We start from the raw sequence: 12742 nt of genomic DNA, 5'->3' as shown, positions 1-12742 counted from the left end.
ATGCTCTAAATGAAGTGACTAGAGATGTAGTTGAGAGGCCACCGCCATGTATGGTGTGTGTTAGAGTGATATTACCTGAAGTGCTTCAATACTGTGCCTTATATTAATCTCATATTAATCAAAACTGCCATATAATCATATAGTGTAGTATTAAGTGGACACAGCCCTGAATAATAAAGGCATTAGAATAGGTGTCGTTCAGTTAATAATAATAATAATGGATTGGATTTCATATAGCACTTTTCAAGGCACCCAAAGCGCTTAACAATGCCACTATTCATTCACTCTCACATTCACACACTGGTGGAGGCAAGCTACTGTTGTAGCCACAGCTGCCCTGGGGCAGACTGACAGAGGCGAGGCTGCCATATCGCGCCATCGGCCCCTCCCAGTTGTAGACTCTCGCCCACATTTGCTTGCAGGACAGTAGATAAGAGGGAACCATCTTCTGTGGAAATTTACTGAAATGCTGTTGTTTAGACTAGAATAGGGTGCCCGGTAATAAAACTGTCAGGTGCCCGTCACCATTTTGAGATCTGTGGCAACATGTCATGCAGGACGCATCTCCACTTCTAGAAGTAATGTGAAAGAGAAATAAAGTGTTAAATGGTCTACTGAGCAGTGTTTTGTCTTCCATCGGATGCCTCTGAGGAATCAAAAGAACTCGGTGAAGTGTTGATATTTAACATGTGTCAGGAAGTGACACACACACACACACACACACACACACACACACTTTGCTTACACATGCTTGCCTTAAAACTGTCACCTGGTTAACTGAATTATGTGTAACCTCTGGTGTCAATAAATGAGTGAGGCGGACGCAGAGGAGTCGGAGTTGCTTGGACTGACGAGTGGCAGCACTGCCCTCCAACGCTCCCCTTGCAAGTAAAACTATTGTGGTGTCTGTGTGGTTGCTTTCAGTAACAGTTTCTGTTTACCAGCGGGGTTGACATAAACCCAACAGCCTGTACAAATTGTAGCTTCAGTTTCCTGTTCTTAGCTGACAGGAGTGAGGCCTGATGTGGTCTTCTGCAGCTGTAGCCCATCTGCTTCAAGGTTTGAAGTCTTGTGTGCTCTTTTGCATCAGTTTCCATCAATTGCCTTCAATTGCCTGATTGCCTTCAATCAGCTTGAAGCATTCATCCCTGCTCAATGGATATTTCCTCTTTTTTTTAAACCCTAGGGATGGTTTTGTAGCTCAACAGCCATTCTATATAGCCTTCCTTCCTTATTCTGATCAATTTGCCCATGTCTACATTCCTAATTGCATGGATTTAATGGATGGATTTGCATTCTTGGACAAAAAAGACAAATTCAGGACTGAGAAATCTGACAGGAATTATAGGAAAAACTCCCAATAACAACAGTTGCAATTCCACTTAAAATTCACATTATATACTACAGATGTGGCATCAGACATTTAAACAGAACCATATTATTAATTTACACATGACTGTTTCTCTTTCTCTTTGTGCCAGTAATGGAGCCAAAAGCTGAATAATGACAGTTTTGGTGACATTAAAAAAAGGCTGTCAGGCAGGAAAATCCTGGGTGAATACCAAGTAATTTATTCAGTAATTAAAAGTGGTTAATTATTTGGGAAAAAAGAAGGGAAAACAGCACTGAATGTGCAACATAATCCTTCAGAAACTGTAAATATTTTAGCAATGACATTTGATTAAAACCACAAACTCAATTCTGGTCCTGGCTAAATGTTCACATAGCGGCAATTAGCTAAGTCGAGACAAAAGCCAGAGTGCACTGTGCTCTTAAGAAATGATACGTTAACCATTTATTGTTATATCACATCTGGCATGAAAACCAGGAGTGAAGCACTGGGGAAAACACTGGAGAGTGAGTGTCAACATTGTGCCATGTCGGATATACATAACTGTCACAGAATCAATTTTGCCTCAAGACGTATGGTACAAATAATAGCCTCAACTCTTACTAACCTTTCTCCGTGTTACAAGAGCACCAGAGAACAGCAGCTGAAATAGGATGTGTGAGGGAGCCTCACAGCAATGAAAACAACAGGGGGTAAGGGTTCACCTCCTCTCAAGAGGCATGGGGAAGGAACTGAGAATGCAGAAAACAGAAGTCCACCAAAGGCCTTCTTCTTACGGTTCCTTCAGGGGTCGCCACAGCGGATCACCTGCCTCGATCTCAGTCACACCAACTCTCTGCATATCGTCCACTATATCCACGAATCCATGAGTTCTGGATTGGGGTCTTCAGTAGTCATAAAATATAATACAAAAAAATAAAAACAATCATATGCATCGAGATATACATCAGTCAATAGGGTTACAACGATGGGCCGTGTGACTTCAGGCCAATTTTTGTCTCTGGTTGGAGGCAAATAGAGACAAACAAGCCAAAGGTGTAACCAGGGACTGGTACAGAGCTGTACGGACCTAAACACCAACCCTTCTGCTGCATTACAGCGTGTCCACCACCAGAAGCTTGCTTTGCCTCTCTTCCAGCCAGACTTCCACTGGTCTGCTCCACACCCAACCTATTTGAAATTTTATTTATTTTAAGAGTTCTTGGTGTTTTGGCCTTTTTTGTGGGGAAAAAATGGGAAGGTGGTAAAAAAATCTGAGCATATATTTCCTGTAGTGAGAGAAATGGAAGCTCCGACTTAAACCTGGAAAGTGTTCACAGCCTCAGTGTGTAATCTGTTTAATCCCCCCCCCCCCCAACTACCACAGTGGTCACATGATGCTGAGCTTACAAGGCTCTCATTCCAACACGAAGCGCGTTGTTGAGTCCACAATCAAGTATAATGCGACGCATGAGGGGATGAAGCGCTGCAGACCGAGCACGGATTGAGCCTTTAAATATTGATTTCTTTGTTCGAATCCGACTGCTTTAATTATTAATGCTGCGGATGCAAGAAAGAGAATTGTGGACTTTATAAATAACCTGACGCTGAAAAAGAAAAAAAAAACTGGGGTGAAAATACAAAGTGGACCCCGTGAGCCTTGTTTAATACCAGAGGTAGCAGATGTTATGAAGGTGGTGTTGGGATAATATGCAGACATGAAGCACAGATGCACAAAACAACCGAAGCAAACCAAATGTTAAGGATGGGCAGTCTGCAAGACATGTTTTTCCTCCCCCCAATTTATGAACAAATAATTTAAATAATTCTCTAAATAATAAAGTAATTGGCTTTTGACTGCTCTTTAAATAGACGTCGCTCCGAAATCTCTCGAAAGAAGCAGGAAGAGAAAAACCATCTTCAGAAGAAAAAACGCTAAAACAACACAAATGAATTATTCATTTGAATCACATAAAATCCTCAAGATTGCTTCCTGATGGCTCCCAGACTGGGACGTCTGCTCCTGTTGTTGTCAGCATGCCTCATTGAACACCTGCTTCAATGCAAAGGTTTCCTCAGGTTCCTCAGACGCTCTTTTTCAGCATTCCCCTTTTTGTCCCGTGTCGTGTGGTCAGCATGCTGACCGCAAACACAGAGTCTAGAAGTGTTACACGCGGGCAGGAAAACGCTGACTGCCGACTCCAGTTTTATTTCCCGAAACGCGAGGGAGAAAATGTTTGCCTGCTTGTTTTTCACTCTGTCACCCACCCGACCCAAAGTCCAACAGCCTCTATAAAAAGTACACAGGCGATGCACTGTAGGTTTACTTAATACTTTAGAGTAAATAAATTCTTAAAGCACAATACACACTAGACAGCTTTAGATGTCTTTGCTTGTAAAAGCACCATCCCACCTCCATTGAAATACCTATTTGTGACACTTTCTTTCTCTTCTCCCACTCATATTTTACGCAGCACTTCATGACAAAATTGAAGCTATTCTTCTTCCCCTCACTGCACAAAACAGTCCTTTCACTACAGCACCACTATCCCATACCCGGGACACCCTGCAGCTTTTAGTTTAAAAAGGAGAAAAGCTGCGACTTGATGTTTGTTTGAGGACTGTGTAAAATACCTATAGTGAAAGTCTCCTCGGGGCCAAGCACACAAAGCATTAACTTCCCAGCCACAGAGTTCCTCTGCCTATCAAAAATCTCTGAGGACTATTTAGCTGTCAAGCTCCCTCACTACACCTGCAGCTCCACTATTTTTAAATGAATCTGAGCAAAGCAGATGTTGATTGACACCGCAAACTCCCACTCTGTCTCCCTCTGTCAGCATAACACTAGCGCTTTTCATTTTCCAAAGGATGCAGAGGTAAGTTGAGAGATAAAATTACATTACAGTAGCAAAAATAAATATATAAATGTGAAAGTTTACTGCTGAACACCAAACCACCAGGTCACGGATGGAGTTTACCAGCTCCTCTCTGTCCAGTTCTGAGGTACATTATGGAATCTAAGCACATTTGCAACTTTGGCCTCTATTTGCTTGGCACAAGGGAAGTGCGAGTGGTCTGGGTAATGCATGTGCTGCAGCATACAAAGCACATTTTATCCAGATGTCTTGGTTAGGGCAGGGAAAGCTCAGAAGTAGTTAAGACGGATCCAAGCCAATATTTCCATGTAGCTCTCAGAACCTAGCTGCTTTCCACAAAGGTACAGAGAGCCTTTGAAAATGCATTTTAAATGCCTTTTCTTAAGCATTCAGAAAACTAAAATACTTAACACACACGCCCAGACCAAGAGAAAATATCCAGCAGTGCATTTCCATTTCAAAATGAGGAACTGGCCACAACAAGAGATTTCTTCTTTTTTTTAAAAAAACAAAATAAAACCTCCACGCACAAATGCGAGCTTGAAGGACTGTATTGATAACATGTCTATCTTTACCAGACGGCATAAATAAATAACTTTAACCGCTCTAAAAAGAACGAAGCACTAAGACTGCTGAATGCATTCCAACTTCCACCAAGGGCACAGCTTTTGTGAGACTGACAAATGCAAAATTACTTTAGAGAAAGCATGGCGCTGAGCTGACGTGGGATATGTTTTGGTGGGAGGACAAAGGCTGTGCGTGTGGGAGATTGGAACAGTGGTGTTGTTGTTTGACAAATGGTAATTATCTTTTTTTTTCCCACTTTTGTTCCACTAATTGCAGTTAATTTTGAAATTTATTATTCCTACATGTCAAGACCAACTTCAAAAGAAACAGACCCAACCAAATTTGAAACTTAAGAAACCCCCCCCCACTTACTACTTACACAAAGTTGGAGACGCCAAGGAGTGCGGCCTCTTGTATGATTTTATTGGTGGGATCAATCAGCACAGCTGGCTGGTTTTTAATTCAGCCTGCCACACTTTACTCCGACTGCTGCAAACACACTTGCAGTTGTCTCAAGGCCAGACAAACACGGGCTTCAATTAAATCCACTTTGACTCCCCTCTCTCTCTGTGCCGTGTTGCTGTGCTTTGAGAAAGGTCTGCTTCCCTGCACATAAACACGTCCACGCTCTCACTCGCTCAGGCTGACCTGCCTGAGAAGTCTAATAGAACACACTGGCAGATGTGTCACGGGAACAATTCACCTTGCCATCTGTTTTTCAGTGCTTCATTGCCAAATCCTTTCCCCTCCATCCTGCAATCAAGGGCAGGATGAAATACAAGTCCCATTATAGGGAAGCAGCTAATAATGCATTATCAATTAGTCCCCTTGGCTACTGATCGATGCTTAGCAGGTGGTACAAGGCCATTTCGTTCATTTAGGACTATATTGTCCTCTTCCCCACTGATTCTCTTATTTCCTTCTGTTCATTAGATCCTGGCTCGCGGACCAATCAGGCTTTGCTTAAACTGCAACTGGACTGTTCTTCGATATTCTGTTAAAGATCACGTTTAATCACTTTTGTGTGGCCCCAGCACCAGTGGGACACCTCTGTCCTGATTTCACCTGAATTTTGATAACGCTGAAATGACAGCGGGCTCGTTACCGCTTTCAAATAAATGCCATTTGTGTAAAAGGAGCTCGTCTCCTCTAAGGCATCCGTGATGTTGACCTATACAGATGTGAGGGAATAAAGAAAAGAAAATGTGTATTACACAGACATGGAGAGTGGGGGAGAGTGGGCGGGAGCTGGTGTTAGGGAGGCGATTGGCTGCTTTAATACCACAGATAAGTATTCAGGTATTAAAATAAAGGTTACAGATCATTTAGGCTTAGCCTAGCTTATCTCCCCCTTAGATCAGAAATTAAATATGTCATCACATCACAATCCAGGATGGAGTGAGTCAAAAAAACCAAACAAAACCCCCCAACATATTTTATACAAATGAATCCTCTCAGGTTTGCAGACATCAGGGCTAGCCCTGTATTGTCATAACATTATTAGTTATTTTCCAAAACTGGTAGATGGCTTTAAAAGATTTACCGACTACGTCATATGCGGTATTTAGACTTCAAAGGATTGACAGAGGACAAGAGCGGATGCTGATAAACCCTCTTAGGGATGGGTTATGGTCCCTTTCTAAAGGCCTTTTAAATGATTTGCGGTGTTATAAAAAGAGAATATTAGTTTATTAATATTGTGTGTATGACTCAACGATAAACTATTTCAAAAAGTACAAAGAAAGTGTTTGCTGTTTTCTCCGTCATGTTCTCTTTTCATTTTCAGAAGCCTTGTCGACATCCGGTTCAATCAACAAAGAAAATATAATCTCCCATCTTTATAAGGCAGTTGCAGAGGTTTATTGAAATAGGAATGTGAAATGCATGTATTTTCCACCTGAGAGGGTCTGCTGCTGGGTGACAATGCGGAGCGTGGATCAAAATCGTTTCCATCAATGCTGGCAGATGAAATGCAAACACAATCAAATCAGCCTGGCCCCATACAACAAGCCTCCGCTCAAATGCCAATCTCCCTTCTCCTCATCATGCGTCTGATGAGAAATCATAGAGTGGGAGAATCTCCTAATCTATGCAAACACACTGTCAGCATTGATTTGTTCGGAGGGGATATGTCTTTATTAGGACTCGCCAGACGTCTCCTCTCGCCGACCTGGGAAAGACACAGAGCTGTCCGAGGCTTCGGAAGCAGTCACAGCCATAACATTTGAGATAAGTTACTGAGGACAGGTAATGAGAACCGATAGACTTGAGGACGGATCGATACTGGACACTGAAACCAAGAGAGGAAGGACAAATTGTGACATCTCTTCTCTTTTCCATGTTCAAAGGAGTTTCTGAAAGCAGCTCCATGTACGTGTGTGTGTGTGTGTGTGTGTGTTATGAAACACAAAGGTGCGTGAGCAAGTCTAACTGTAACTAAACAGCACACAGTCGGGCCGAGCGCCTCTTTTGTCTTTCCTGCTCTGAATCAGATTCAATAAACAGACCTGTCTGATGAGGGCAGAGGTCACGTCTCTCGTAGACAGTTATCCACATGTCATGTTTTCTACAGACCAAGCCTGGATACTGAGCGGTCTGACTGAAACATGCCGGCACGTCAGACCTGGGTCAGTTATTAATTTAAACCCTTCCAGTTACTTTGACGTTTGTCTGAGCGCTGGGACCGAACATGTTTGGAGTTTGCTGAATATTACCTCTGCTGCGCTGGGTCAGAACAGCTCATGTCAGAAACAGCCACGTATCCCGTATTCCTTCTGCTGCTCCGTTCGGCTGCGTGAAGGTGAAGGATTCATCGATCACTTCTTGGGCTCGCTTTGATCAGTTTTGTTTTCCCATTTGATATTCTTTAGTAACAACAGCATGACCAAAAGCGATTAGGACTGAGGGAATCCCTTGATGTTCACTCCGTGGTAATCACAGCAGACAACGGCAGGTTGCTTCAATGCTTTGAGCGCCTCGGTGAACAGACATGCTCAGAACAAGCAGTCTGCTTCAACTTAGCTTATGTCACACAACCTGGTGCTCACTGCTTTGCCCGTTTTCCACAAACGCAGGTCTGTAGTACTAGGATAGGTCTGCGGTATCAATATATGACGTAATCTAGTGATACCTTCCAATGACATCAAGCGATGACAGTAAATCACAACTTGTTGTAGTCCAATATTGCAATATAGAGCTTACTTAATGATTTGCAACATTAGAAAAAGGTATAAAAAAAAAAGTTGAGTCAAATTTACATGCTGGTGCACAGAATGTAATCATGTTGCTCCGTCCTATTTGGCAAATAAGAATCGCTCTCCAGTTTAATAGATTTAGAGCTGTTACGCAAATTGTTTTTGGTCCAATACAATCTTAACTCTGCTTTCTGCATGCGGCTCCTCGTGCCTCAAACCTCCCGCAGTTGCTCAAACTTTGGAAAATGTTATCTCTCTCTCCCCATCTCTGCATGTTCAAATCGCTGCTGCAGAAAGCGGGCACCGTCTCTTCTAGCTTCTAATTTAATGTGCTAGTTTAAAATGCTCTGTTGTTATTGAGAAGATATTGTTTCAGATTTGACTTATTTGTATGGACTTAATGACACCATATAACAAACACTATTATTGCCTATCAACGTGTTATAACTATTATTAGTTATATATATAGTGTCTTTAAGTTGTTAAGTCTGCATGTCTTAGCCAGAGCATGCTGCAAAAAGGTTTCAGTAGGGCTCTGAGTGAAACTCCAATAATAAGTCAGGTTAAGTTTTAACTCTAATTTCCACCCTGATAAGTTTCACTGCCGATTAAAACCTTCTCCAAAATACTCAAACGGGCTCAGAAACATTTGGGGGGGGTGGAGGTGTTTTTCTTGGTTAATGAATAATAAATTTTTCACACTTACGCTGACAAACAGCTTAATTAATTACCTTTCATTTATTTTTGTACCAATATCACTGGTGGTGGTTTTTCAGGCAGGCAAGTGCTGGAGATTAACGAAAGGTTCTTCACTGAAAGAAAACAAAGGCAGGAAAAAGCCGGCAAAGCCAGACTAGGAAAAATAATTACCAAATGGCGAATCAAAGGTCTGGAGGCAAATGTGGAGGGAAGGCTCAGAGATGGATGCGCAGTAATAATGAAGCGCAGGTAAACTGGACGGGACGATAAAGCAGCAAGAAATGTAGTAATCCTTCAAAATATAACGGGAAGAGTTGCTGACCACACAAACTCACACAGACACACATAGTATTTTTATTCTCCGCTGATGTGAGAGAATGACATCCTTAACAACTGACATATTAGCGGACAATCCCCTCACTCTTATTTTCAGCCGCTTGAGCCTCCGATCCCTTTATGACCAGAATCTCCAGCAGGTAAAGAACTGCTTCACATAAACTACTCCAATCTCACCAAGCCTGCACAACACAGCAACCAGCTTCTACCAGCTGCAGTCCAAGAGGACTCGCTGGAGAGGCAGCTGATTAAAATGTTCAATTACAGCTTGTGATATAAAATGATATGAAACGTTTGCAGAGGAGACGCTTAAACCTGCATGCTTTTTGAGTGTGTACACAGGTGCACACGTGTGCAACCAGGACACAACACTGATCCTAACAAAATAAATAAATACATCAAAGAGTCCAAATCGGTGGTCAACACTGCGCATGCTGTCAAAGTATACAAGGGAGGCACGAAAACATGAGAAAAGAATGGAGAAAAATCGACGGACAGTGCAGACCACGACAGCGGGCCTGCTGCTTCTTTCACAATCAAAACTTCAAACTGCATGTGTGCCTCATTGTTGAACAGCCACTTATCCATCAAAGACTGGAAGAAAAATCCCGTCTGAATAGAGGACAATAAGCAATAAATCTGCACTACATCTCCGACAGTGACTCTTGATTTTGATGTGTTTGCGTGCAATTTCTATTAATTTATTGTTGCAATTAAGAGCATCCTTTCCATTTGCATAAGAAAAGAAAGGAGGCCCCTTGACAAGAATGCTAATCAGCTTAAACCGAGGCTGATATCTCAGGAGGTTTCTGACAGCTTTTGGCTGATCATGTGGCTATTTACATCTCTGGCCTTCTTAATAGCGAAAGCACTGGGTGCAAAACACGGGCGGGAGAAACTGCAATCACACAGAGAAATGTTCAAAATTTCTCTCGAAGAAATGTGCTATTTTGACAAGGTGATTTTCCCCCCTGCTCCACCAGGTATAAATTGTCAATCAATTTTTTTCAAGTTGGATACGAGTCCAAACTCCTCATTCCTCCCTCCTTAAGGCAGGATGTTGATATCGGGCAGCTTCTGGTGTGACAGAAGTCCTGGTTGCTTGGCAACAGGTACGAGTTTAGAGTCCAGTGTGAGTGTGACATCCAGGGTAAGAACAACCTGACAGGCCTGTGCTACACACACACACACACACACGCACACACACGCTTTACCACTGTTGGATGTGTGCACCTTACACATTTCTTGCAAGAAGTGGGATTAGACGGAGCCATCAGTAAACTCCTCGGGGCAGTGCTGACATTAAACAGCACAAGTGTTTGAGAGATCGATGCAGGTACCTTGGAGCAGCCGTACCTCTGGACAACCACGCGTCCTTCATAACTGCACAGCTCCACATATGAAACATCCCTCATCAAAGGCAGCGGGACTGCAGACTGATATGCGGAGCTGCAAGGAAGCCTTGGAACTTCACAGGGTTTCTAAAGACCGAGCCCCTCGCTTGCTGCGGGGGGTCTGTGGCACCCAGCACGACGGATTTGTTTCATAGACAAATAAATGCCAACTATAACGGCTCATAACGACACGGCAAATGGTCCATCATCATTAAACGTTGGCAGAGCAACATCGCATTAGTAATGTTGTTCCCCATAAAGTCAGCAGTTTATGGGGCACGTCATGTTCTTTTTAGCTATTGACAAAACTATTCATATTCCGCAGATCAAAGTTAAGGAGCAGCCTCCACAACGTCACCCGGTGCTCGCTGCATATCAGCGACTGTACATCATCCAATCAGCGAGTCTATTTAAATAAACAGGTCACTCTCAACTTAAGATGCACTGTTCAAAACGGATCTGAGATCAAGTGTGTTTCTAGCTCTTATAAAAGTGGATGGGGGGGGGAAGAAAAGAACAGCCATTATAAATTGGAAAGGAGAAACAGGAGCAGATATTGTGTAAAAATAGTGATAACACATTTTCTGACAACCCATCCAGTCAGACACCGAGTTAAAATAAGCTAAAGAGACATCACCTATCAGACGTCTGAGAGGGCTGGCAGGCGGGGGTTTCAGACGGTCTGAAATGCAGTGTGGACAGACCATAAATTAAACAGAGAAACCCAAGGTTATACAGGTAACCAGGAACATTGCTTACATGAATACTTATTTTAACTATGTTGTTTAAAGACGGTGGCCCAGTGGCTTTACTAAAGAATAACAAGTTAAATTAACTGATGATTTAGGGGGGTGGGTGGATGAATGGATGGATAGCGACAAAAGACGTGATAACCAGAGAGTGTAACACTTATGTTAACGGCTTGAACAAGCCCGAATTTCAAAGTGATCAAAAGCTAGAGGCCACTTTAAAAGTTTCTAGAGCGCTCGTGTTAATTTCAATTTCAGTCGCAATTTTCGTGTAATTATTCTAATTAATTATCTCTCCTTCTGCCAGCTGCACTGCTGCCACACTTTTCCTTTTTCTACTTTCTTTTGTCACGAACATGTGTGCCGGTAAGGAGCTGCGAAGAAACCAGTGCACACGTGAGAGAAATATTCATCCAGGTTTCTCTGATACTTTCCTTTTCATTAATAATGTTTTTAAAAGGAGATTATTGGACAGTTATTGGCTGCGACATTATGAAGTTTGTTTACAGAAAAGCAGTAAAACCGCTGCACGTCACGGCTTGCTAAGTGTTTGCATTCACCCGTGGCTAGTAGATGTTGACCATTTATTTGACAAACTAAAAAAAGAAGCCCTTTTTAAAGCACTTCCATTCGTATCACTCCGATTAACAACTGTACCAAACTGTGAGAGCAGAGCTGTTAACACAAGAAGGGAAATCAAATTTTATCACTGTTGACTCGCTGACAATTTCTTCCTAATGATGCAAATCCACAAGCGCTCCCTTGTGTGCTCATTTTTTTCCCTCCCATTTTCAGCAAAGAACTACAATCAACTTTTATACTTTTTGTTTTGTTGGCATTATTTAAAGACCCTGACGCCAAAAAGAAAAAACAGAAAAAGCCAAAACAGCCCGCCATCGACAGTCGGCGAGTGAGTGACAGCGAGGTTGTGGGACACGACAGGAAGAGATATAAACAAGCTGTGTACCTGGGAGAATTTGAAGTTTAAATCACCAAACATTTCTCAAAGATGCTCATGTTAGAAGAGATCATTAAAAAACAAAAACAGGAGATTTGTTTTATTAAGAAAAAAAGAGCAGAACGGGAAGGGACAAGCCTGCACGTACACCAATCAAAGCCTCGTTGTGGGAAAATTTTGGAGACTAGATCAGACGTCCTCACCTACCGAAGTGTCAGGCTGAATTGATATCTAGACACTGAAAGTTAGATAAGCATGCCTTTTTTGTGCCTACATTTGCCGAGGTGCTGAATGTTAATTCCGAACCCTGTAGCCCAGATGGATAAAATGTTAAAACTGTGAGCTCTTCATCTTAAAACAAAGCGGCAGTGTTTGCATATGAATTAATACATTTCTGATTAAATTTCTCTTCAGAGTTTCCTGAATTCCCTTTGTGTCTGTGTGAAGAAGCCGACTGATGTGCCTATCTTTTCATGCATCTCTCAGTTGTTGCACTTCATCCGCTTTTCAAACATGGCTTTGCTATGTACAGCCAGCCACAAGTGCATGCGTGCACGTCTACCCCCCCCCACCCAACCGCCCACCCCCAGAAAAACCTGTCACGGCCACGTTTCTCATTCCCAATCAGTTGTCAGGCTG

At 42.5% G+C, this 12742-nt stretch overlaps 1 protein-coding gene across 1 annotated transcript in view; it reads right to left on the bottom strand.

Moving 5' to 3' along the window:
• Positions 1-12742, bottom strand: part of unc5a (unc-5 netrin receptor A) — a 153061-nt gene that overhangs the window by 59682 nt on the left and 80637 nt on the right.

The sequence above is a fragment of the Oreochromis niloticus genome, linkage group LG2 (assembly GCF_001858045.2).
Source record: "Oreochromis niloticus isolate F11D_XX linkage group LG2, O_niloticus_UMD_NMBU, whole genome shotgun sequence".
Lineage (NCBI taxonomy): Eukaryota > Metazoa > Chordata > Actinopteri > Cichliformes > Cichlidae > Oreochromis > Oreochromis niloticus.
Note: the sequence above shows the minus strand (reverse complement) of the source record. Positions and strands in the feature narration are given on the sequence as shown.